General features: G+C 37.6%; 1 long non-coding RNA gene across 9 annotated transcripts; it reads right to left on the bottom strand.

The window, feature by feature from the left end:
* Positions 1-346: 346 nt before the first annotated feature.
* Positions 347-20746, bottom strand: LOC104088466 (uncharacterized). Of its 9 annotated transcripts, none has more exons than XR_011408002.1 (5): positions 20538-20743; positions 20038-20244; positions 8605-8661; positions 3561-8019; positions 347-3472 (listed from the first exon to the last, which is right to left on the bottom strand). It is a non-coding gene; the product is annotated as an uncharacterized lncRNA (long non-coding RNA). The 9 variants fall into 9 exon arrangements; XR_011408001.1 differs by having other exon boundaries at positions 347-3689; positions 3773-8019; XR_011408007.1 differs by having other exon boundaries at positions 347-627; positions 3773-8019.
* Positions 20747-24023: the final 3277 nt, after the last annotated feature.

Here is a 24023-nt window from a genome sequence, read left to right as displayed (position 1 = left end):
TAATTAATTTTTACTAATTACATTAAAATTATATTATAGTAAATATCATTAATTATGATTCATTCAATTTAAATATAAACACTTATCACCCCTAAAATTTCAATTCATATCCTAAAGTTCAACCAATACCCTAAATAATTCATTAAATACCCTAAACAATTCAATTAACCTCCCAAAACATAAGCTCTATCCAAAAAGTTCAAAATTTACCCCTAAAAATTTAATTCATACCCTAAAAGTTCAATTCACAAGAACAATTTGTGACGACCCAAAAACCAACCGTCGTGATGACGCCTATTGTGGAACTAGGCATGCCGCTACTCAACTATCTCAACACAGTAAAAGCTTTAAATATAGGCAAAATCAATTTAATATTTAAGAAAAAACTTTCTAAAACCAAAATAAACACACGACACAATACAATCTATCCCAAAATCGGGGTGTCACGAAGTACATGAGCATCTATGTCAGAATACAGTCTACTACAATGTATAAGGAGTAAAAACTAAAGTACAGATAAAGATAAAGATAATGAAGGAGAGTCAAGGCCTGCGAATGTCATGCAGCTACCTCGATAGTCTCCGGGATCTTATCACCTCAATCAGCAGCCGCCGTAACCAGAAGTACCTGAATTTGCACACGAGGTGCAGGGTGTAGCGTGAGTACAACTAAATCAGTAAGTAACAAACCCAAAATGTGGGCTGAAAGTAGTGACGAACTCAACCGGCACAATTCAATACACAAATAATAGTGCAAAAATGTAGACATGCTTTCAAGTTTGATAGATATCTTTAAAATAGTAAAATGGATCAATCTGAATGATATAAAAAATATAACTCCTCAACCTCTACCATGCCAATGCAATGTTGTATGTGATGCACCATGCTGATAGCCTCATGTGCTAACACTCTCAAATACTCAACTACTCGGTACTGTATATGGCCCATACGGCCTAGGGAAGATCTATTCCGAAACATATACATCACGGACTATAAGCCACCCAGTACCGAGGAAGGCCAATCCAGCCCTATGGAGAAGATCCACCTCCAGCTTCACACTCACAAATATTCAACCACTCGGTACTGTATATGGCCCATACGGCCCAGGGAAGATCCATCCCAGAACATATACATCACTGACTATAAGTCACTCAGTATCGAGGAAGGCCAATCCAGTCATGTGGAGAAGATCCATCTCCATATAATATCAATCGTGCTTACTAGGTGTGTGTGCAGACTCTGGAGGGGCTCCTTCAGCCGAAGAGCTATCATAAATCAGTATAACCACTGCGGCGTGCAGCCCGATCCCATAAATGTCACTCATAATCAGGCACTCGGCCTCACTCAGTCATCAATCTCTCTCTCTCACGGGCTCACAATGTCATGATACTAGCCCGAAAACAATGATACGATGCATTAATAAATAACAGCAGGGACTACGATGAGATATGAAATAAACGAATATGATTGCGTATGAAATATCAATGAAAGCAATAAGACAATGTAATAACCCGACTTGTCATTTTAAGAATCTATGCCCCATTTAGATATTTAAGGTCCCGAGAAACTTCGTAATAAGTATTATGACTTGCGTGTGCGGTCGTTTGATTTTCGAAAAATTTAGAATTTAAATTGAAAGAACAATTCTCAATTTTGTAGCTTAAATGAAAAGAGTTAACCAGAGTTTACCTTTTGAAGAAAACGACTCCGGAATTAAATTTTGATAATTCCAATAGGTCTGTATGATGATTTTGAACTTAGACATATGTTCTGGTCGAGTATCAGGTGGCCCGGGAGTATTTTGGCGCCTATTACTGAAGGTTGGTAATTTTAAAGTTTAAGAATTGCCTAAGTTTTGGTTGAGTGGATTTTGATGTTATTGATGTCCGTTTGGGATTCCGAGCCAGGGAATAGCTCCGCGGTGATTCTGATCTTAGGTGAGCATCCGGATGTGGATTTGGAAGTGTGTAGATCATTTCGGGGTTATTTGGCAAAAGTTGCAACATTCGAGGTCAATCGGATTTGATTTGATAGGTTTTGGCATCGAATAAAGAACTTTGAAGTTCTAAAGTTCATAAAGCTTGAATTACGGTGCGATTCATGGTTTAGATGTTGTTTGATGTGATTTGAGGCCTCAAAAAAGTTCATGTTATGTATTGGGACTGGTTGGGATGATTGGACGGGGTCCTGGAGGCCTCTGGTTTGATTCGGGGTAGTTCCAGACCAAGTTTGGGTGTTTTGATGTTGTTGGTTGCTGGTTCTGGTGTTGTTCTTCACGTTCGCAAAGAAAGATTTTGCTTATGGGAATTTTTTCTTCGCGTTCACGAAAAGGTTCTCGCGTTCGGGATGAAGGAAATTTTGCTATCCGTCGTCTGATTTTGGAGGCTCATATCTCGCAATCTATAAGGAATTTGGAGATGATCCAAAAGTGAAAGTTGTAACTATTTATGTCTATTTTGCATAAAGGTAAACCATTTATCATTTGGAGTTATGTAAAAAAAATTATGTTGGATACACTATAGGCTATCTTGGAAAGGTTTAGAAATCTTTGTTGCACAAGGATGATTTTGGAAGCTTATATCTCGCAATTTATAAGTAATTGAGAGATGAACAACAAAGTAAAGTTATAGCCCTTGGAATCTAGTTTTTCTAAAGTCAACCCATTCATAATTTGGAGTTTTGTACAAAAGGTTATGACCATTATAATAGAGGTTGTCTAAGAAGAGTTTGAAAATGGCTGTTGAAGAATTTACTCATCGCGAACGCGAGGTGAGTGTCGCGAACGCAAAGAACAAACCACTGGGCAGCATAATAAAGTCCAAATTTGTCTCATTCTTCCATGTTTGGACCAAGGAAGCTCGGGTGAGGCGATATTTCGAGAGTTTTTCAAGAAAAATATTGGGGTAAGAATTCCTAACTTGATTTTGGTTAAATTACATGAATCTATTGTTGTTTTTATCACTAAATTAGTGAATTGGATTGAAAAACTAAAGATGCTTCCTGTTATTTGCATACATCACAAATATAACAAAGGCGGTCTATCATAGAGTAACAAAACTTAGAAAATATTACTACTTACTAATAGTAAGTTACTGCTCCTCCGTTCCACTCAACCTATTAAGAACCTGAAATATGTGTACCGAATTTTAGTGATTACCCCTTACGAAGAATATACTTACAAGTCTCTTGCAATGTTCCCCAATGGTGACAGAGTCGCCCATGTGAGTCCCAATGGCGACGGTAGTCCCACCGCCACAACGATATTTTGTATTTATTTCTGATTTTTTGACACACTTGGGATCTTTCCATAGTTCCATCCAATTGTCCCACACATCTTTTGGAACAAAATCTAGTTGAACTATATCCTTATCTTTTTTTATTTTGCATATAAAATCACAGTACCTTCTCGCTGTCTTACTTCCCTATAGGTGCTTCACTTCTCTATCAATTAAAGAATCCCAATAAAATGCTTTCTGAAATAATTTTGTAAAGTAGTAACATTAGTATACTATCTATAAAAGTTAATACACTATGTAAAATCAATTTGATGGAATGTCATACCTTGAATTCTCCAAAGTAAAAATCTTTTATATTTTTTGGGACACCTTTCCAATTGATTCCGTTAGGATGAAGTTCATGCTTGAAATTTTCATATATATATACTTAGAGCATAATCTAGAAGGTTCTAACCTGGACAATTTAAAGACATTACTTGAAGGCTTATCATAAATCAATAACAGTATATAAAAAAAATAGTAGAAGCATGGACTAACCTTGTAGAAAGAAAAACAAGAGTCCGCTGGCCAAGAGTACTGTTGCACTCACATTCGCCTATTGCATTGCTTTGAGTAGATATACCCTCACCTATTGCATTATTATGTGATATACCCTCCGAGAAGGTACTGTGTTGCTCTGATTAGGTATCATCCGAGATGGTTCAACATAGACAGGTACTACTATTACCTGATGTTTGAATTGGAGGTGTACTACTAGGACCTAATGTTTGAACTTGGTTAATATGACTTGGACCACTTGAATAACTCGTACCACCTTGTTGATGAGTAATTGTTTGAATGGGAATACTAGAAATGTTCCTATGAGTAGCTGAATTACCCCTAGCAGAGGACTTGCTTATACGACCTGCACTACCTCGACCTCTGCCTCGAGTCATATATGTAAAAACAAATAGTGATAAGCAATGATTTAAGAAAATGAATGAGAATCTTGGACATTAAAGACAACCAAAAAATATACATATACATATATTCTTGCACATAAGTTATAGCATACAACACAGATTACTACAAATAAAATACAAAGAGATATAGTAGCATATTTTTAACACACTAGTCACTATCTATTTCTTCTTCAAACTCTTCCTCATCCTCAGTTTCATACTATTCTTCAGTTTCATGATGCTCTGGCAATAATCCATCGTCAAACGGTTCATCCATTTCAATTATCTCCCCATTTGGATCATGCAAGATTATACTTTCATCAACGACAATATTCATATTTATCTCATGGACTTCAACTTCATCAACTTGGAACGGGAGATTCGGTTCTGAAATTGTTGGAGCTTCCTCATTGGGTAATTCTACAATATTTCGAGGTTTGACTTTTAATACAGATAACCAATCATCCTTGTCCTTTTTCTTGATAGGATAAGACACATAACACACTTGAGTTGCTTGCATCACAAGAATAAAAGGTTCATTTTTCTTAAATTGACGATGATGGTTAACATCGACCAATTTGTACTCATTATGCTTTTTAACACCAACATTAATAGTTGGGTCAAACCATTCATATTTGAATAACACAGTTTGCTTTAAAGGTTATTCACGGTATTCTACTTGTATAATCTCTCTTGTATCTTTCCATAGTAGTCACCAACATTTGGATCTATGATACTCCACTATTCATTGTTGATCTTGCACTACCATGACATTTAGTGTAAAATTTGTATCCATTAATAAAATACACTGAATGGCATTTCGCACTTATTAATGGTCCATGAGCAAGGCTTCGCAAGAATTCATTCTCAATATGATTACAGTGAAGCTATTTAAGAAAAATTGTAAGACTTAGTTAAATTTCATAAGTTAACTTGAGTAAATTATTTTATAAAAGAAAATGATTGTTGGAGGCTTGCATATCCCTTGAACCATTCAGCAAAATATGTTTGGACGCTTTCATCTATTTGATCTTGAGATATATTTGGGAGTTCTTCTTGCAAACGGTCCACGTACATACTTCATTTCAATAAAATAAGTTAAAATAGGAATTCATGATATATGGATACGTTTATCATATTATGAAAGTATAACTTTCAAATGTTACCTCACAAATGGCTCAACTTCTTTACAATTTAGTAGAATATAAGTTTGGGTAGCCTTGATTTCGTCAAGGGATAAGTTTCTCTTTTTTGCTTCTCCCCATAGTCGACTTGGATAGTGAATATTGATAAATTTCCTTCAAGATCTTTCATAACACCACCATCATCATTATGATTACGTGTCATGACATGAGGTTCAAAATAATGAGAAAATAATTGTGTTGACTTTATCATCAAGTATGATTCACAAATGGAACCTTCGACACTAGCTTTATTCCCAATCATTTTTTTAAGAGTTCCAAGGTACCTAAATGGATAAAGGGATGGACCACTAAATTAGAAAAGTCATGTGTAGCATAATTTTATAATTAGGACATAAAATATTTATATTTACCTCTCAAAAGGATACATCCATTGGTATTGTACAAGTCCAGCAATCCTTGCTTCATATGGAAGGTGCACAGGTAAATGTTCCATTAACTAAAGAACCCAGGGGGAAATATACGTTCTAACTTACACAAGATTTGTTGGATGTTAACCTCTAATCTTTCCATTTCAGCAACTCGTAAAGTGGTCGAAGAAAGATCTTTAAAAATAAGCTTAATTTTGTAAGAGCTTACCACACATTATTAGGAAGTAGCTCACGAAAGACAATAGGCATTAATCATTGCATGAACACATGGAAATCATGACTTTTCATGCCAAATAACTTATACTTGGTCATGCCTAGACATCAACTCAAATTTAAAACATACCCATTTGGAAACTTCAAACCTTTCACCCAATCAAACAAGATATTTGTTGTTGCCTTGTCTATTGTATATGCAACTTTGGGATAGCTTCCACTTGCATTATTTGCCAAATGAGGTCGATAACAGTATTCTACCACATGTAGACGTGCTTTTGGATTGTCTTTGGTTTTGTCTTCAACATTAAGAACTATGTTAAAAATATTATCAAAGACATTCTTTTCAATATGCATGACGTCAAGATTATGTCGAATCATGTTGGAACTCCAATAAGGCAGATCCCAAAAGATACTTTTTTTTTCATCCACAAGATTTACATATTCTCTAATTAACTTCTTCTGCATCCATCTCTGTCACTTTTCTTATCCCCAATTCACTAATTTGGTTCAAAATTTCCTCTCCCGTTCTAAAGGTTGGTGGTCGCCTTTTGACTGTCTGACCTTTAAGAAAGTTTTTACGATCTTTCCTAAATGGATGATTTTGGTCAAGAAACATTCTATGACTGTCAAACCAAGATATTTTCCCACCATGATGTAATCTAAAAGATTGTTCTTCCTCCATATAGTAAGGACATGCTAACTTCCCCACAGTACTCCATCCTGGTAACATAGAATATGTTGGAAAGTCACTGATTGTCCACATCAAAGCTTCCCTTAATTGAAAGTTTTGCTTTTTTGAGATGTCAAATGCTTCTACACCCTCCTCCCACAACAATGTCAATTCTTTTATTAGAGGTTGTAGATAAACATCAATTTTATGCTTAGGATTGGTTGGTCCTGGAACAATGACAGTTAAAAGCATATATACCTCCTCCATACACATCTACGGAGGTAAATTGTATGGAGTGACAATCACTGGCCACGAAGAATATTTCCTCCCAGATTGACCAAATGGCTGGAAACCATCAGTACATAACCCCAACCTCATATTTTTTGGGTCAGCGGCAAAAAAGAATGAGTTTCATTAAAGTGCTTCCATGCCTCAGAGTCTTATGGATGACGCATTACCCCATCCTCTTGTATATGCTCATGATGCCATCTCATGTCAACTGTTATAGCATGGGATGCATATAATCTCCGTAATCAAGGAATCTTGTAAGGCACCAATTTCCTCTTACAATAGTCGACACGATACTTATATCTCTCGTAGCCACAAAATTTACAAGATGTGAGGTCCTCGTCCTCACCCCAATATAACATACATCCTGAATTACAACAATCAATCTTTTCAACGGGTAAATCCAAGCTATGCACTAGCTTCTTAGTTTGATAATAGTTATCAAGCATTATGTGATCTTTAGGTAAAGCCTCTTTAAACAGTTGCATCATTTGGTCATAACCCCTCGGTGACAATGAATTCTCCTTTTTAATGTTTGACATCCTAGAAACTTCTGCAAGTTGATAGAGAAAAACCAGGATACAATTCTATATTGGCAACCTGTAGCAAATCATAGAACTTCTGGGATTCAGGATTAGGCTCCTCCTCCATTGAAGGTTCATAAGGATGAGATGACTCAGGTTCAATATTACTATCAGATTGCGAAGTCGAACCCTAGCTAATATTGGGCCCAGCTATGTCAAGAATCATTTTTCCGTATGGATTCTCATATCCAAATGTTGGTTGAGCACCACCATTCAAATTACCACTAGAAGATAACTCATTGGTAAGGCATCTTTCCCCTTGATATATCCAAACAAAATAATTCTCAATAAATCCCAACTGCAAAAGGTGTAATCTAACAGTTTCAACATCCATGTATTTAATGTTGTGACATTCTTTACAAGGACATCTAACATTGTCACCACTCATGCGATTTCTTTGAGAACATACAAACTGGAAAAATTTATCCACACCGGATGTGAAACAAGAACTAATACCCCATTGTCCATCCAACCTCTCATACATCCAACCACGCTATAGATTCTCCATTTTCCTATTTAATGTTGAAATTAAAAAGACAAGAAGATATTATTTTTTTGGTAAGTAATAACACAAGAATAATGTAAAGAGCAGATATACCTAACCTTACCAAACACCCAGTACTGTCTTTTTATGCACGAAGGAAAGAAACCAAATACATGGCAGCAAAAAAACTCAAGTAGTTACTTTTATTTTATAAGACATAAATTGTGAAAGAAAAAGAACATCACAGATACATCATGAAGCTAATGTAAGATTAAATAGATCACAAACACATCAGAATATCATAAATACATCCCTAGTAGTTACTATATATAAACAATCTCAAATACATCATAACACCACAAATACATCAGAAAGTTAATGTAATCTATGTGAATTCTTTTAGATAACTAAAAATTATCTCGCATCCCTAGCAGTCACTATATGTAAGATTAACTATTTGTGAAAAAACTAAAATTCTAAATAACATTGACATTCCATTTTAAGAAAGCGCTAATAAGAACAAGAAAAGAAGGGGGGGAGAGAGAGAGAATAAAATATATGTCAACAAAATAAATTAAGATATATTTATAATTTAATAGAAATATACCAATACCTTAACTAATCCATGAGGAATATTTGAGATTATTTTGTTCCTTTTCCTGAAATAAAGCTGAACAAATATAAATTTAGTCAGATGCAAAAACAATACCACAGATTTATTTTACAATACGTAGAACCACAAAGGTACTAATAAATTTATTACAGAGTTTATATTCCTGTTTCTAGCTAGTTTCATAAGACAAAATCATGTATTGATGCAAAAAGCTACACAACTCATATGTCAATAAAATAGGAAAAGAATGACAGTCACGATCATGAAAAGGCTACATATGAAGGCAAATGTGCTGAGAAATAACAAGTTTGATATTTAGAAGCCCGTTCCTCTAAATAAAACTTTGCGTACGTGATTTTATTCATTTATGACTTGCGGGGATGGTTGGTTCGGGATTTGGAAGTGTTTTGGTCGAAATCGGAACACCTGGTTCCTTAAGTTGGCCTTAAAAATACTAAGTTTGACTTCGGTCATTATTTTTAGAAAACGAACCCAGAATAGAATTTTGATGATTCCAATAGATCCGTAAGGTGATTTTGGACTTGGGAGCATGTTCGAAATTTTATTTGGAAGTCAGTAGTTAAATTAGTCTTGAAATGGTTAAAACGGGAATTTAATTTTGGAAGTTTGACCATTGAGTTGACTTTTTGATATCGGGGGTTGGAATCCAGTTCCGAAAATTTTTATAGCTTTGTTATGTCATTTATGACTTGTGTTCAAATTTGGAGTTCAATTAGACTTGATTTGATAGGTTTCGGCATCGAATGTAGAAGTTAGAAATTTTGAGTTTCATTAAGCTTGAAGTGGAGTATGATTCGTGGTTTTAGCGTTTTTGGATATGATTTGAAGGCTCGATTAAGTCTGTATGATATTTTAGGACTTGTTGGTATATTTGATTGAGGTCCCGAGGGGCTCGGGCGTGTTTCGGATGGTATTCAGATTATTTTTCTTCACTTTGGCACTGTTGCTAGCTGCTGTTTACTGGTGTTTCAGACCGTATTCGCGATCGCGAAGATGGGTACATAATCACGTAAGGTAATTTGGGTAGCGGAAAATTTGTTATATGTGATCGCGTGGGCAAGTCCGCGGTCGCGTAGGTTGGGCCAGTCTGTGCATCGCGATCGCATGGCATTGTTTGCGATTGCGTAGGGGAAACTGGAGAGGAAGTGGGCCACGCGTTTTCTCTATGCGATCGCGTGAGGAGGGATGCGATCGCGTAGAGTTAGAACCATGTGCATCGCGATCACGTGGCATAGTTTGCGATCGTGTAGGGTTATTTTTGGGTAGTAAAAATTTGTGCTACGTGATCGCGTAGAAGAAATCGTTGGGTAGAATGCTTAAGTTCCATTTTCCATTTTAATGATTTGGAGCTCGGATTTAGGCGCTTTGTGAGAGATTTTTAGAGAAAACAATGGGGTAAGTGTTCTTACCTCAATATTGGTTAAATTACCTGAATCCAACATTGTTTTTATCATGTAATTGGAGAATTAAATTGGAAAAGTTTGAAAACCCTCTTGGATGGATTGGAGGATTTGAGGGCCGAATTATTATCGAAATTTAGTAATTTTGGTATGGGTAGACTCGTGGTTGAATGGGCGTTCATATTTCGTAACTTTCGTCGGATTGTGTGTAGTGGGCCCCACGAGCAAGTTTTGAATTAATTTCGAATTTTTATTTAAAAAAGTATAGTATTTTCTTATAGAATTGATTCCTATAATTTTTAGTGATTGTATCGAATTATTTTGGCTAGATTCGATCCAGACATAGTTGGATAATCGTGGAAAAGGCTTCTAGTGGATTAAATTAGAGCAAATTGAGGTAAGTCTCTTGTCTAATCTTGTGAGAGGGAATTTACCCCATAGGTGATTAAAAAAAAATTAATAAACGTTGCTAATTGTGGGGGTTACATACGCACGAGGTGACGAGAGTTTGTGCGTAGCTACTATAAATGTTAAAGTCCGGGTAGTTTAGAACTCAAAGCATTGATTACTTTGGTAAATTGTATTATATACTTAATTAAATTATTTGATATATATATATATATATATATATATATATATATATTGTGAATTGTTAAGGAAGATATTGATAGATGAAAATATCATATGTTTAATTTTCTGTTAAAGTAATTAATTGTTAAAAGAAATTGTTCACCCTATCAAATTGATCTTATAATAAATATACTTTCCTTCCAGAGGTACAAAAGAAAATGTCCTCTTTTTTTGTGGAGTGGGTTGAACGCCTCGGCAGGATAGATGCATCTATGGATTGCGCCACACATCCCTCGGCAGTGTACACGATACTCCGGATTGGGGCGTACGACCTCGGAAAACATCGTTCTTAATTATAATAATAAATACATGATATCACGATGTTTTTAATTTGCAGCTTGCGGATTTAATAAATAGTTTGGAAGTTGTTGGAATTGAAAGAATTTAATTATTCCTGTCGATTTAGTATAATTATTGTTAACTCTGTGAATCATGCTGATTTAAATAAATTTTATTCTATTCTATCTATTACTGTTGACCCTTAGTGAGTGTCAAAGTCGACCATCTTGTCTCTACCACTTCGAGATTAGTCTTGATACTTACTAGGTACACATTGTTTACGTACTCATACTACACTTGCTGCACTTTTGTGCAGGAATTGATACAGGCACTAATGGAGGACCTATCATCGCATATCCACGCTATCCATAGGCATAGTGGTGAGATGCATTTCTGAGTCGTTCTGCAGCTACCAATGTCTCTTCTTGTATTTACATTATGTTTATTTCATTTCAGACAGTATTTGGAGTTTTGTATAATCTACTAGATGCTCATACACTTGTGACACCAGATCTTGGCACACACATTGGTAGAATTTGGTGTCTTATTATTTTTTTCTTGGATTTAAATTTATTGGTATATTTTCATTTTCTTTAATACTGCTAATAAAATAATAAAACTACTTGGAAAATTATTCTAGAAAATAATCGATATACGTTTAATTTATTAGTTGGCTTGCCTAGCTGTAGTGTTGGGCGCCATCACGACCTATAGGTGAAATTGGATTGTGACCACATGGTAGCAGATCGTTAGGTTCATGTAGGTCTCACAAATTATGAGCAGACCTAATAGAGTCTTGCCAATCAGTACAGAGATATCTGTACTTATCTTCGAGAGGCTATAAGGTGTTAGGAAACTACCTTTCTTCATCTTCCATCGTGCAATTGATGTAGAACTAAATATCTTTCTCTTACTCTCTCACATATGGTGAGAACGCGCTCGAATGAGGCTCAAGACCAGGGAAGAGCTACTCCCCCAGTTGCTAGGGGCCGAGGGAGGGCTCCAGCCCGTGGTAGAGGTAGAGGACATCCCAGGACTGTTCCAATTGTTCCACCAGTGGGTCCAACAGAAGATCTCATTATTGAGGAAAAGGATGAAGTGTCTGTGGCAGATCCAGCTCCGATAGATTTCACATCTGCACCGGGATTTCAGGATGTTATGGGTCATTTCTCCTCCCATAACTTGGGAGAGGTTCACCCGTATCTTCCTGGACAGGTATATTCCACCCTCCCAAAGGGAAGAGTTGCGGTTTCAATTTGAGCAACTCCAACAGGGACCGATTAAGAGGCTAGGTTCTCTGAGTTATCTCGCCATGCACTTATGATACTTCCTACTGAGGCGGAGAAAGTGCAGAGGTTTGTAGTTGGTTTACATACTGGCATTCAGGCCACTATGGCTCTAGAGGTTGAGATGGGTACTTCTTATGAGCTAGTCATGGAGATAGCCTGGAGGATTGAGGGTGTACGTCAGCGGAGCCGAGAGTAGGTTATGAGAGATAAGCGGTTCAGGTATTCTGGAGAATTAAGAGGTGCTCCGTGTGGGGGAAGAGGTCAGTTCGTTAGAGGACAGTCCAGCAGGCCCCCATATCCAACATCACCGCCTCCTCGAGGTGATCCAGTACGACATTATCTCAGTGCTATACTAGAGAGTTCTTATCTCCCACCAGCTATTCAGGGTTCTTCGAGGAGGTATTCAGCTCACCAGGGCCAGACTTCTAGTCAGCAGCTTATCGCACCGAAAGGTTGTTACGAGTGCGGGGATCCCAGTCACATAGGGAGATTCTGCCCCAGGTTGCGGGGTAGACCAGTGCAACTAGGTCAGCAGCCTATGATTACCACACCAGTTGCTCCACCAGTCATCCGGCCACCTAAAGGTGGAGTACAGGTGGGTAGAGGTCATCCTAGATGTGGAGGTTAGCCAGGTGAAGGCTAGCCAGTTGGCACTCCAGCTCGATTCTATGCTTTTCCGGCAAGACCAGATGCTGAGGCCTCAGATACTGTGATTACACGTATTATTTCTGTTTGCGGCAAAGACAGCCCAGTATTATTTGATCCAGGATCTACGTATTCATATGTGTCATCTCTATTCGCTCCATTCTTGGGTGATTCTTGTGAGTCCTTGAGTACTCTTGTTTATATGTCCACTCCTATGGGCGATTTTGTTATTGTGAACCAGAACTACCGGTCTTGTATTATTACATTATGTGGTTATGAAACTAGAGCAGATCTCTTATTGCTCGAGATGACCGATTTTGATATTATTTTGGGCATGGACTGGTTATCTCCATATCATGCTATTCTAGATTGTCATGCCAAGACTGTTACTTTCGCTATTCCAGCATTGCCTAGACTGGAGTGGAAGGGTTCGTCCTTTAATTCATTTAATCGGGTTATTGCTTTTATGAAAGCTCAATACATGGTTGAGAAGGTTTATTTAGATTATCTAGCCTATGTTCGGGATACTACTGTAGAGACCCCGGCTGTTGATATAGTGCATGTAGTTTGGGAGTTCTCCGATGTATTTCCTTCATATCTTCCAGGTATGCCACCTGATCGTGATATTGATTTCTGTATTGACTTGGCTCCGGATACCCAGCCTATATCTATCCCACCGTATCGCTTGGCTCTGAAACAATTGAAAGAACAGCTTGAAGTGTTACTAGCCAAAGGGTTCACCAGGCCGAGTGTATCGCCTTGGGGTGCACCGGTATTATTTGTGAAGAAGAAGGATGGCACAATGCGAATATGTATTGATTATCACAAATTGAACAAAGTCACTATTAAGAACAAGTAGTCGTTGTCGCGTATTGATGATATATTTGACTAGTTGCAGGGTGCTAGGGTGTTCTCTAAGATCGACTTGAGGTCAGGGTACCATCAGTTGAAAATTCGGAATTTGGATGTTTTGAAGACTGTTTTTCGTACTAGATATGGTCATTATGAGTTTTTGGTGATGTCCTTCGGTTTAACTAATGCCCCGGCAGCGTTTATGGATTTGATGAATAGGGTACTCAGGCCATATATTGATTCATTTGTCATTGTCTTCATTGATGACATTTTGATTTACTCACGCAGTAAGGAGGAGCACGAGCAACATATGAGAGTGGTGCTTCAGACATTGCGGGAACAAATGCTATATGCTAAGTTCTCCAAATATGAGTTATGGCTAGAGTCTATAGCATTTTTGGGGCATATTGTATCGGGTGAGAGTATTAAGGTTGATCCCAAAAAGATTGAGGCAGTTTAGAATTCGCATTATCCCACTTCGACGACTGAGATCAGGAGTTTCCTAGGTTTAGCAGGTTATTATCGTCGGTTTGTGGAGGGTTTTTCGTCTATCGCAGCACCTTTGACCAAATTAACTCAGAATGGTGCTCCGTTTCGATGGTCCGATGATTGTGAGGTGAGATTTCAGAAGCTCAAGACAACATTGACTACAACACCAGTGTTAGTGTTGCCTTCCGGTTCGGGAATGTATACAGTTTATTGTGACGCTTCACGCGTTGGTTTGGGTTGTGTATTGATGCAGGAAAGCCGAGTTATTGCATATGCTTTACGTCAACGGAAACCCCACGAGAAGAATTATCCAGTGCATGATTTGGAGCTAGTTGTTATTATACACGCTCTTAAGATTTGGAGGCATTATCTTTATGGGGTTTCTTGTGAAGTTTACACTGATCATCGTAGTTTGCAGCATCTATTCAAGAAGAGGGATCTAAATTTGAGACAGCGTAGATGGCTTGAGTTACTAAAAGATTATGATATTACTATCCTGTATCATTCAGGCAAAGCAAACGTGGTTACAGACGCCTTGAGTAGGAAGGCGGAGAGTATGGGTAGTTTGGGATTCATTTCAGCAGATGAGAGGCCATTAGCTTTGGATATTCAGTCCTTGGCTAACAGACTTGTGAGGCTGGATATTTCAGAACCCAACAGAGTTCTTACATGTGTTGTAGCCCAGTATTCACTATTTGAGCAGATCAAGACTCGCCGGTTTGATAACCCAAATATATTGGTTCTTCGAGGTAGTGCCAAGGAGGTTACTATAGGCGAAGACGGTGTTATGCGACTCCGGGATCTTCTTTGTGTTCCTAATGTAGATGGACTAAGGAAAAAATTCTAGGAGGCACACAGTTCCAGGTATTCTATGAATCCGGGTGCTATGAAGATGTATCATGATCTAAGGCAGCATTATTGGTGGTGGTGAATGAAAAAGGACATAGTGGAGTATGTATCTAGGTGTCTAAATTGCCAACAAGCTAAATATGAGCACCAGAGGCCAGGTGTCTTACTTTAGCAGATGACTATACCAGAGTGGAAATGGGAACGCATTACTATGGACTTTGTAGTCGGATTGTCACGGACCTTGCGAAAGTTTGATGCAGTTTGGGTCATTGTGGACAGGTTGACCAAGTCGGCACACTTTATTCCTGTTGTGACTACGTATACTTCATAGAGGTTAGCTCAGATTTATATTCAGGAGATAGTTCGGTTGCACGGTGTGCCAATTTCTATCATATCAGATAGAGGCCCTCAGTTTACTTCACATCTCTGGAGAGCGGTACAGAGTGAATTGGGGACCCGTGTAGAGCTCGACACAACCTTTCATCTGCAGACCGACGGGCAGTCAAAGCGGACAATTTTAATTTTGGAGGCTATGCTCAGGGTATGTGTGATTGACTTTGGGAGTCAGTGGGATCGTTTCTTGCCTTAGGACGAGTTTGCTTATAACAACAGTTACCAATCCAGCATCGAGATGGTTCCATTTGAGGCTTTATATGGTCGGCGATGTCATTCGCCCATCCGATGGTTTGATCTGGTGAGTCTAAGTTATATGGTACTGAATTCGTGAAGGATGCCTTGGAAAAGGTAAAGTTGATTCAGGAGCGACTTCGTACAGCACAGTCCAGACATAAGAGTCATGCAGATCAGAAAGCGCATGATTAATCATTTATGGTGGGTGAAAAAGTTCTCTTGAAGGTTTTGCCGATTAAGGGAATCATGAGATTCGGGAAGAAGGGAAAGTTGAATCCAAGGTTTATAGGCCCAGTTGAGGTGTTGAGACGAGTTAGGGAGGTTGCTTATGAGCTTGAATTGCCTCCCAGTCTATCGGGAGTTCATCCAGTTTTCCATGTATCTATGCTCCGGAAGTACCATGCCGACCTGTCACATGTGTTAGACTTCAGCACAGTGCACACAGTGCATCTAGATAAGAGTTTGGGTTATGAAGAGGAGCCAGTTTCCACTGTTGATAAATAGATTCGCCAGTTGAGGTCCAAGAGGATTTCTGCAGTAAAGGTCCAGTGGAGGGGCCAACCAGTCGAGGAAGCGACTTGGGAGGCCGAGGAGGATATGCGGAGCAAGTATCCACACTTATTCAGCACTCCAGGTACAATTCTAAACTCGTTCGAGGATGAACATTTGTTTAAGAGGTGGAGACTATAATGACCCAACCGGTCATTTTAACTTTTAGAACCTCGTTCCCCTAAATAAAATTTCTTGTACGTGCTTTTATTAATTTATGACTTGCGGGGATGGTTGGTTCAGGATTTGGAAGTGTTTGGGTCGAAATCGGAACACTTGGTTCCTTAAGTTGACCTTAAAAATGTTAAGTTTGACTTCGGTCAATATTTTTAGAAAACGACCCCGAAATAGAATTTTGATAATTCCAATAGCTCCATATGGTAATTTTGCACTTAGGAGCGTGTTCGAAAATTTATTTGGAAGTTTGTAGTTAAATTGAGCTTGAAATGGCTAAAACAGGAATTTAAGTTTGGAAGTTTAACCGGGGAGTTGACTTTTTGATATCGAGGTCGGAATCCAGTTCCAAAAAATTTCGTAGCTCCGTTATGTCTTTTATGCCTTGTGTGCAAATTTGAGGTCAATCGGACTTGATTTGATAGGTTTCGGTATCGAATGTAGAAGTTGAAAATTTTGAGTTTCATTAAGCTTGAATTGGAGTATGATTCGTGGTGTTAACGTTTTTGGATATGATTTGAAGGCTCGACTAAGTCTGTATGATGTTTTAGGACTTGTTGGTATATTTGGCTAAGGTCCCGAGGGGCTCGGGCGTGTTTCAGAGGGTATTCAGATTATTTTCTTTCACTTTGGCACTGTTGCTAACTGTTGTTTGCTGGTGTTTCGGACCTTATTCACGATCGCGAATATGGGTACGCGATCGCGTAAGGTAATTTGAGCAACTGGAAATTTGTTTTATGCAATCGCGTGGGAAAGTCCGCGATCCCGTAGGTTGGGCCAGTCTGTGCATCGCGATCGCGTGGCATTGTTTGCGATCGCGTAGGGGAAACTAGAGAGGAAGTAGGCCACTCATTTGCTCTATGTGATCGCGTGAGGAGGGATGCGATCGCGTAGAGTTGGAACCTTGTGCATCACGATCGCGGGGCATTGCTCGCGATCGTGTAGGGTTATTTTTGGGCAGTAAAAATATGTGTTACGCGATCGCGTAGAAGAAATAGTTGGGCAGAATGCTTAAGTTCCATTTTCCATTTTTAATGATTTGGAGCTCGGATTTTAGGCGCTTTGTGAGAGTTTTAGAGAAAACAACGGGGTAAGTGTTCTTAACTCAATATTGGTTAAATTACCTGAATCCAACATTGTTTTTATCATGTAATTGGTGAATTAAGTTGGAAAAGTTTGAAAACCCTCTTGGATGGATTGGAGGATTGGAGGGCCGAATTTTTATCGAAATTTAGTAATTTTGGTATGGGTAGACTCGTGGTTGAATGGGCGTTCATATTTCATAACTTTCATCGGATTCCGTGTAGTGGGTCCCACGGGCGAATTTTGAATTAATTTCGAATTTTTATTGAAAAATATAGTATTTTCTTATAGAATTGATTCTTATAATTTTTAGTGATTGTATCGAATTATTTTGGCTAGATTCGATCCAGACAGAGTTGGATAATCGTGGAAAAGGCTTCTAGTAGATTAAATTGGAGAAATTGAGGTAAGTCTCTTGCCTAATCTTGTGAGGGGGAAATTACCCCATAGGCGATTAAAAAATAATAATAAATGTTGCAAATTGTGGGGGCTATGTGCGCACGAGGTGACGAGAGTTCGTGCGTAGCTACTATAAATGTTAAAGTCCGGGTAGTTTAGGACTCAAAGCATGAATTACTTGGATAAATTGTATTCTTTACTTAATTAAATTATTTGATATATATATATATTGGGAATTGTTAGGGAAGATATTGATAGATGAAAATATCATATGTTTAATTTTCTGTTAAAGTAATTAATTGTTAAAAGAAATTATTCACCCTCTCGAATTGATCTTATAATAAATATACTTTCCTTCCGGACGTACAAAAGAAAATGTCCTCCTTTCTTGTGGAGCGGGCCGAACGCCTCGGTAGGATAGATGCATCAATGGATCGCGCCGTATGTCCCTCGGCAGTGTACACGATACTCTGGATCGGACTGTACGACCTCGGCAGAAATCGTGCTTAATAATAATAATAAATACACCATATCCCGATGTTTTTAATTTGCAGCTTCTGGATTTAATAAATAGTTTGGAAGTTGTTGGAATTGAAAGAATTTAATTATTCCTGCTGATTTAGTAAATTTATTGTTAACTCTTTGAATCATGTTGATTGAAATAAATTCTATTTTATTCTATCTATTATTGTTGATCCTTAGCGAGTGTCAAAGTCGATCATCTCGTCCCACTTCGAGATTAGGCTTGATACTTACTGGGTACACGTTGTTTACGTACTCATACTACACTTGCTGCACTTTTTGTGCAAGAATTGAGACAGACACTAGTGGAGGACCTATCATCGCATATCTACGTTATCCAGAGGCATAGTGGTGAGCTGCATTTCTGAGCCGTTCTGCAACACTACCGATGTATCTTCTTATATTTACATTCTTTCTATATTATTTCAGACATTATTTGGAGTTTTGTATAATCTACTAGATGCTCATACACTTGTGACACCATGTCTTGGCACACACATTAGTAGAATTTGGTGTCTTATTATTTATTTTTTGGATTTAAATTTATCGGTATCTTTTCATTTTCTTTAATACTGCTAAAAAAATAATAAAATTACTTGGAAAATTATTATGGAAAATAATCGATATATGTTTAATTTATTAGTTGTCTTGCCTAGCTGTAGTTTTGGGCGCCAACACGACCTATAGGTAAAATTGGGCCGTGACAGTGATTTAAGGACTTTATTGGATGAAAAGAAGAAGACCGATATGGTGTTGTCTACTGTTAATGGTGGTGATCATATGACTGAGAAGATGAATGTAGGAGGAACGGGCTGGCAATCATCAAAACTCAATGTCACAGTTGTTTGAGTTGCTGGAGTTCGAGTGGAGCATGGGGTTTCTTAGAGTACACCAGCTGATCGGGTTGTTGTTACAAGTGTTAAGGAAGCTCTTAAAAATGTGCCTAATGTAGTTGTAGTGCAAATTGAAATTGGACAAATTATTGAAAAGAGAACAGCTGGTGAAATTATTGTGCAAAGGAGTACGGATCAACGAAAAACTTATGATAAATCTAAAGCTCCTAGGGATATTCCTGCAACTACTGCTTTGGCGAGCAGGTGAATGCTACTAATGTTTCTTGCCTACTTGGGATGTCGATCAATCAATTACACTTTAAAAAAAATGGATGTTGAAGCTGAGCAATCAGGCAACCATAGGGATATAGAAGCAAATGTGCATGCTGGAAATCTGTTGCAACAGGAAAAGGAAAAAACTAGACATGAAAGTGTTCAAGTGGCTAAACATTCCAGTAGCATTTTGGCTGGGAAGATTGGTGCATCTACAGCTAGCTTGAATGCCTATAAATTGAGCAACAATGAGGAGAAAAATTTGGAGGAAGGATGGACTCCAGTAGCTTGCAAAAAGACTACTGCAAGCAAAAAAACAATTGGTCTACATAAGGTGTTATCAATCCTACGTTAAGAAAAGATTTTGTTCTATGTTGTTCTCATATGCTTTTTTTATTGTTTTCAAGTAAATGCAATTCTTAGTAGCAAACTAGGAATAAAAGACAAGAAAAAAATGATCTATGACTGCTGGGTGTTATCAATCCTACTTTAAGAAAAGGACAAGAAACTCCTTACATGACATACATGAGGTATAAAAGAGTAGCAAAACTCCAAGACTACTAGTGCTCGAGTGAAGAACTAGTTACTGGGTAGATGCTGGAACTGGTTGATGTCAAAGCAGTCTCAAAAGCAGGACAAAACAACGTGAAAGTTCAGCAACAACGTAGAGTTTTGCAGCACTTCACCTTGAAGAAATTGGAAACCATGCAGATCTCATAACACCTAAATTCAATTTTAATAACCAAATATTACCAAAATTGGTATTAATCAAGAATTCAACACAAGAGAAACCCCCAAATCAGATTTTACCAACAATAAATAGTAATAACAATACATATTTATGCACAAATGAGATATACCCAAAACATGTCAACCTCTACTTCATATTTAACTTCACATACTACAAAGAAAAAGGGGTAAGAGATGAAAGCTTGATTTATTTTACATCTACCAAAGCCCTAAAAATTTTAATGTAGAACAATTGCTAATAAACAGAAAAAGAAGCAAAGGCATACCAGTATTTTAGAAAAGAGTTGATGTAGTAATGCATCTCGAAAAATTAATGGAAGATTAGAGAAGAAGAAGAAGAAGAAGAAGCAAAGGGGTGAGAGCGAAAGACCTTATTTTTTAGAAAGGGGCTGGTTTTTCGCTAAAGCAGAACACTTATATTGACGCAACTCTTTTTCCATTAAAAACCTAGCGACAAAAATTTTCCGTAGCAACAAGGGTAAAGATACTCTCATTAATGAAAAATATTAGCGACATACACAATTCAGTCACTACATCCGTCTCTAATATGCAATAAATTTTGTCGTTGTTATAAATATATTATATTATGGATGCTCATTTAGTACTCCGTTGTAAATAAGCTTCCTGAAAAAGTTTATCCATATGAGACTCCGTCATAAATATATTTATCTATTTAGTACTCTATTGGAAATAAGCCTCCTGAAGAAGCTTATCCTTTCGGTACTCCGCTATGGATAAATATTACCCATGATAGAAAATTATCTATATCTGGCACAACAGTTTAGAGCAGCAGCTTACAAGCAGCTTACACAACAGCTTACACAGCAGCTTGCAGTAGCAGCTTACACAGCAGCTTCCTTTCTTCTATAAATAGAGGAGAATTCAGTTCATTATGTACATAAGTTTGAAGTTGAATAATATATCAGTTTCTCTCTATACTTGTCTTTACTTTACAGTCTTTATTTTATAACACGTTATCAGCACGAGACTCTGCCATCTCGAGCAAATACTTTGAAAGTATCAGAGGTACGAACTTTCTTTTTCTAAATAATGTCAAATCTTTCTAAACTTGAGTTTGTAGCCCTGGATATATCGGGCAAAAGCTACATGTCTTGGGTGCTTGATGCCGAAATTCATCTTGATGCGATGGGTCTGGCAGACACCATCAAAGATAAAAATCAGGCATCAAACCAAGACCGTGCCAAAGCAATGATATTCCTACGCCATCACCTTGATGAGGGCCTGAAAATGGAATATCTTACTGTTAAAGATCCAGTCATACTGTGGAGTAATTTGAAAGATAGATATGACCACCTGAAGATGGTCGTTCTTCCACAGGCACGTTATGATTGGACTCATCTAAGGCTACAAGATTTTAAATCTATCAGTGAGTATAATTCTGCTATGTTCAGAATTATTTCCCAATTGAAACTATGTGGTGATAATATTACTGATCATGATATGTTGGAGAAAACTTTCACCACTTTTCATGCCTCGAATATGTTCCTGAAGCAGCAATATCGAGAGATGGGATTTAAAAAGTATTCTGAACTTATATCATATCTTCTTGTAGCCGAGCAACATAATGGGCTATTAATGAAAACCCATGAAAGCCGACATACTGGTTCTTGTCCATTCCCTGAAGTGAATGTGACGAACTTCCACCAAGCTAAGCGTGGAAGAGGACGTGGCCCCAGTCGTGGTCATGGCCGTGGTCGGGGAGGAAACTCTAATCATGGTAATAATAATGCACCAAGGAACCCTCCTCACCACCAGCAGTGGAAAAGGAAGGAACAAAAGCATGAAGCGGTGCAAGCAGCAAAGCCAGAAAATGCATGCTATAGATGTGGAGGAAAAGGGCACTGGTCACGTACATGTCGTACGCCAAAGCACCTGGTTGAGCTATATCAAGCTTCCCTGAAGAAGACAGAGAAAAATGCTGAAGCAAATTTTATTTCTGAAGATAATTTAGACTTCATGCATTTGGATGTAGCTGATTACTTTGCACTCCCAGAAGGAGAAACAAGTCATGTGATCAGTAGTGAATCTGTAGAGATATAAATATTTTAATTTTTGTTATTTGTAGTAGATAGTATGGTTATGTAATTGTTGTACATAAATAAAAGTTATGTTTTGATAATAATGTTTACTATTATATTTATTTTGTTTATGTCATTTTGAAGAATATGGATAATCATCAAATTATATTTTGATCAAAGACCAATCATGGAGATATTTGTGTAGTTGATAGTGGAACAACTCATGCCATATTCAAAGATCAGAAATACTTTTCTTATTTGCATAAGGAAAAAGCAAATGTTTCTACAATTTCTGGTAATATAAGTTTGATTGAAGGCTCCAGAAGAGCTATTGTATTTTTGTCTAAGGGAACAAAACTTATTATCGACAATGCATTGTACTCCTCCAAGTCCCGAAGAAACTTGTTGAGTTTTATAGATATCCGCCGAAATGGGTATCATGTTGAGACAATAGATGAAATGAATGTGGAATATCTTTGTATTACAAAGAATATTTCTGGCCAGAAATGCATTGTAGAAAAGTTACCAACTTTATCTTCTGGCTTATACTATTCAAAGATTAGTATAGTTGAATCACACTCTATCGTAAACCAGAAGTTTACTGATTCAAATACTTTTGTGCTTTGGCATGGCCGTTTGGGCCATCCTGGATCAATAATGATGAGACGAATTACTGAAAATTCGAGTGGGCATCCATTAAAGAACTTGAAGATTCTTACAAATAATGAATTTTCTTGTGATGCTTGTTATCAAGGCAAAATGATCACTAGACCATCACCAATGAAGGTTGGCATTGAGTCCCCTACCTTCTTAGAACGTATACATGGGAATATATGTGGACCTATTCACCCACCAAGTGGGTTGTTTAGATATTTTATGGTCCTAATAGATGCATCTTCAAGATGGTCTCATGTGTGCCTATTATCATCTCGCAACCTGGCGTTTGCAAAGTTATTAGCCCAAATAATTCAATTAAGGGCACAATTCCCAGATTATCCTATAAAGGCTATTCGCCTTGATAATGCTGGAGAATTCTCATCTCACGCTTTTGATGATTACTGTCTATCAATTGGAATAAAAGTTAAACATCTGGTAGCTTATGTTCATACTCAAAATGGCCTTGCAGAGTCATTTATTAAACGACTGCAATTGATAGCAAGACCACTACTTATGAAAACAAAATTGCCTACTACTGTTTGGGGCCATGCTATCTTGCACGCAACATCACTTATCCGTCTCAGACCAACACATTATAATAAATATTCTCCATCACAATTAGTTTTTGGTCATGAACCAAATATTGTCCATCTACGAATTTTTGGATGTGCTGTATATGTGCCAGTAGTACCACCGCAGCGCAGTAAGATGGGCCCCCAAAGAAGGTTAGGAATATATATTGGGTTTGAATCACCCTCTATTATTCGCTATCTTGAACCATTGACGGGAGATTTATTTACTGCTCGATTTGCAGATTGTCGATTTGATGAAACAAATTTCCCACAATTAGGGGGAGAGAAAAAGGAAATCAAAAGAGAAATTGTGTGGAAAGTTTCATCATTATCTCACTTTGATTCACGTACCCCTATATGTAATCAGGAGGTCCAGAAGATCATCCATTTACAGAATATAGCAAATCAAATGCCAGACGCATTTACTGATTTGAAAAGGATAACTAAGTCACATATCACTGCAGAGAATGTGCCTATTCGAATT

Source organism: Nicotiana tomentosiformis, chromosome 5 (genome assembly GCF_000390325.3).
Source record: "Nicotiana tomentosiformis chromosome 5, ASM39032v3, whole genome shotgun sequence".
NCBI lineage: Eukaryota > Viridiplantae > Streptophyta > Magnoliopsida > Solanales > Solanaceae > Nicotiana > Nicotiana tomentosiformis.
The sequence above is the reverse complement of the archived record's forward strand: the minus strand, read 5'-3'. Positions and strand labels throughout refer to the sequence as shown.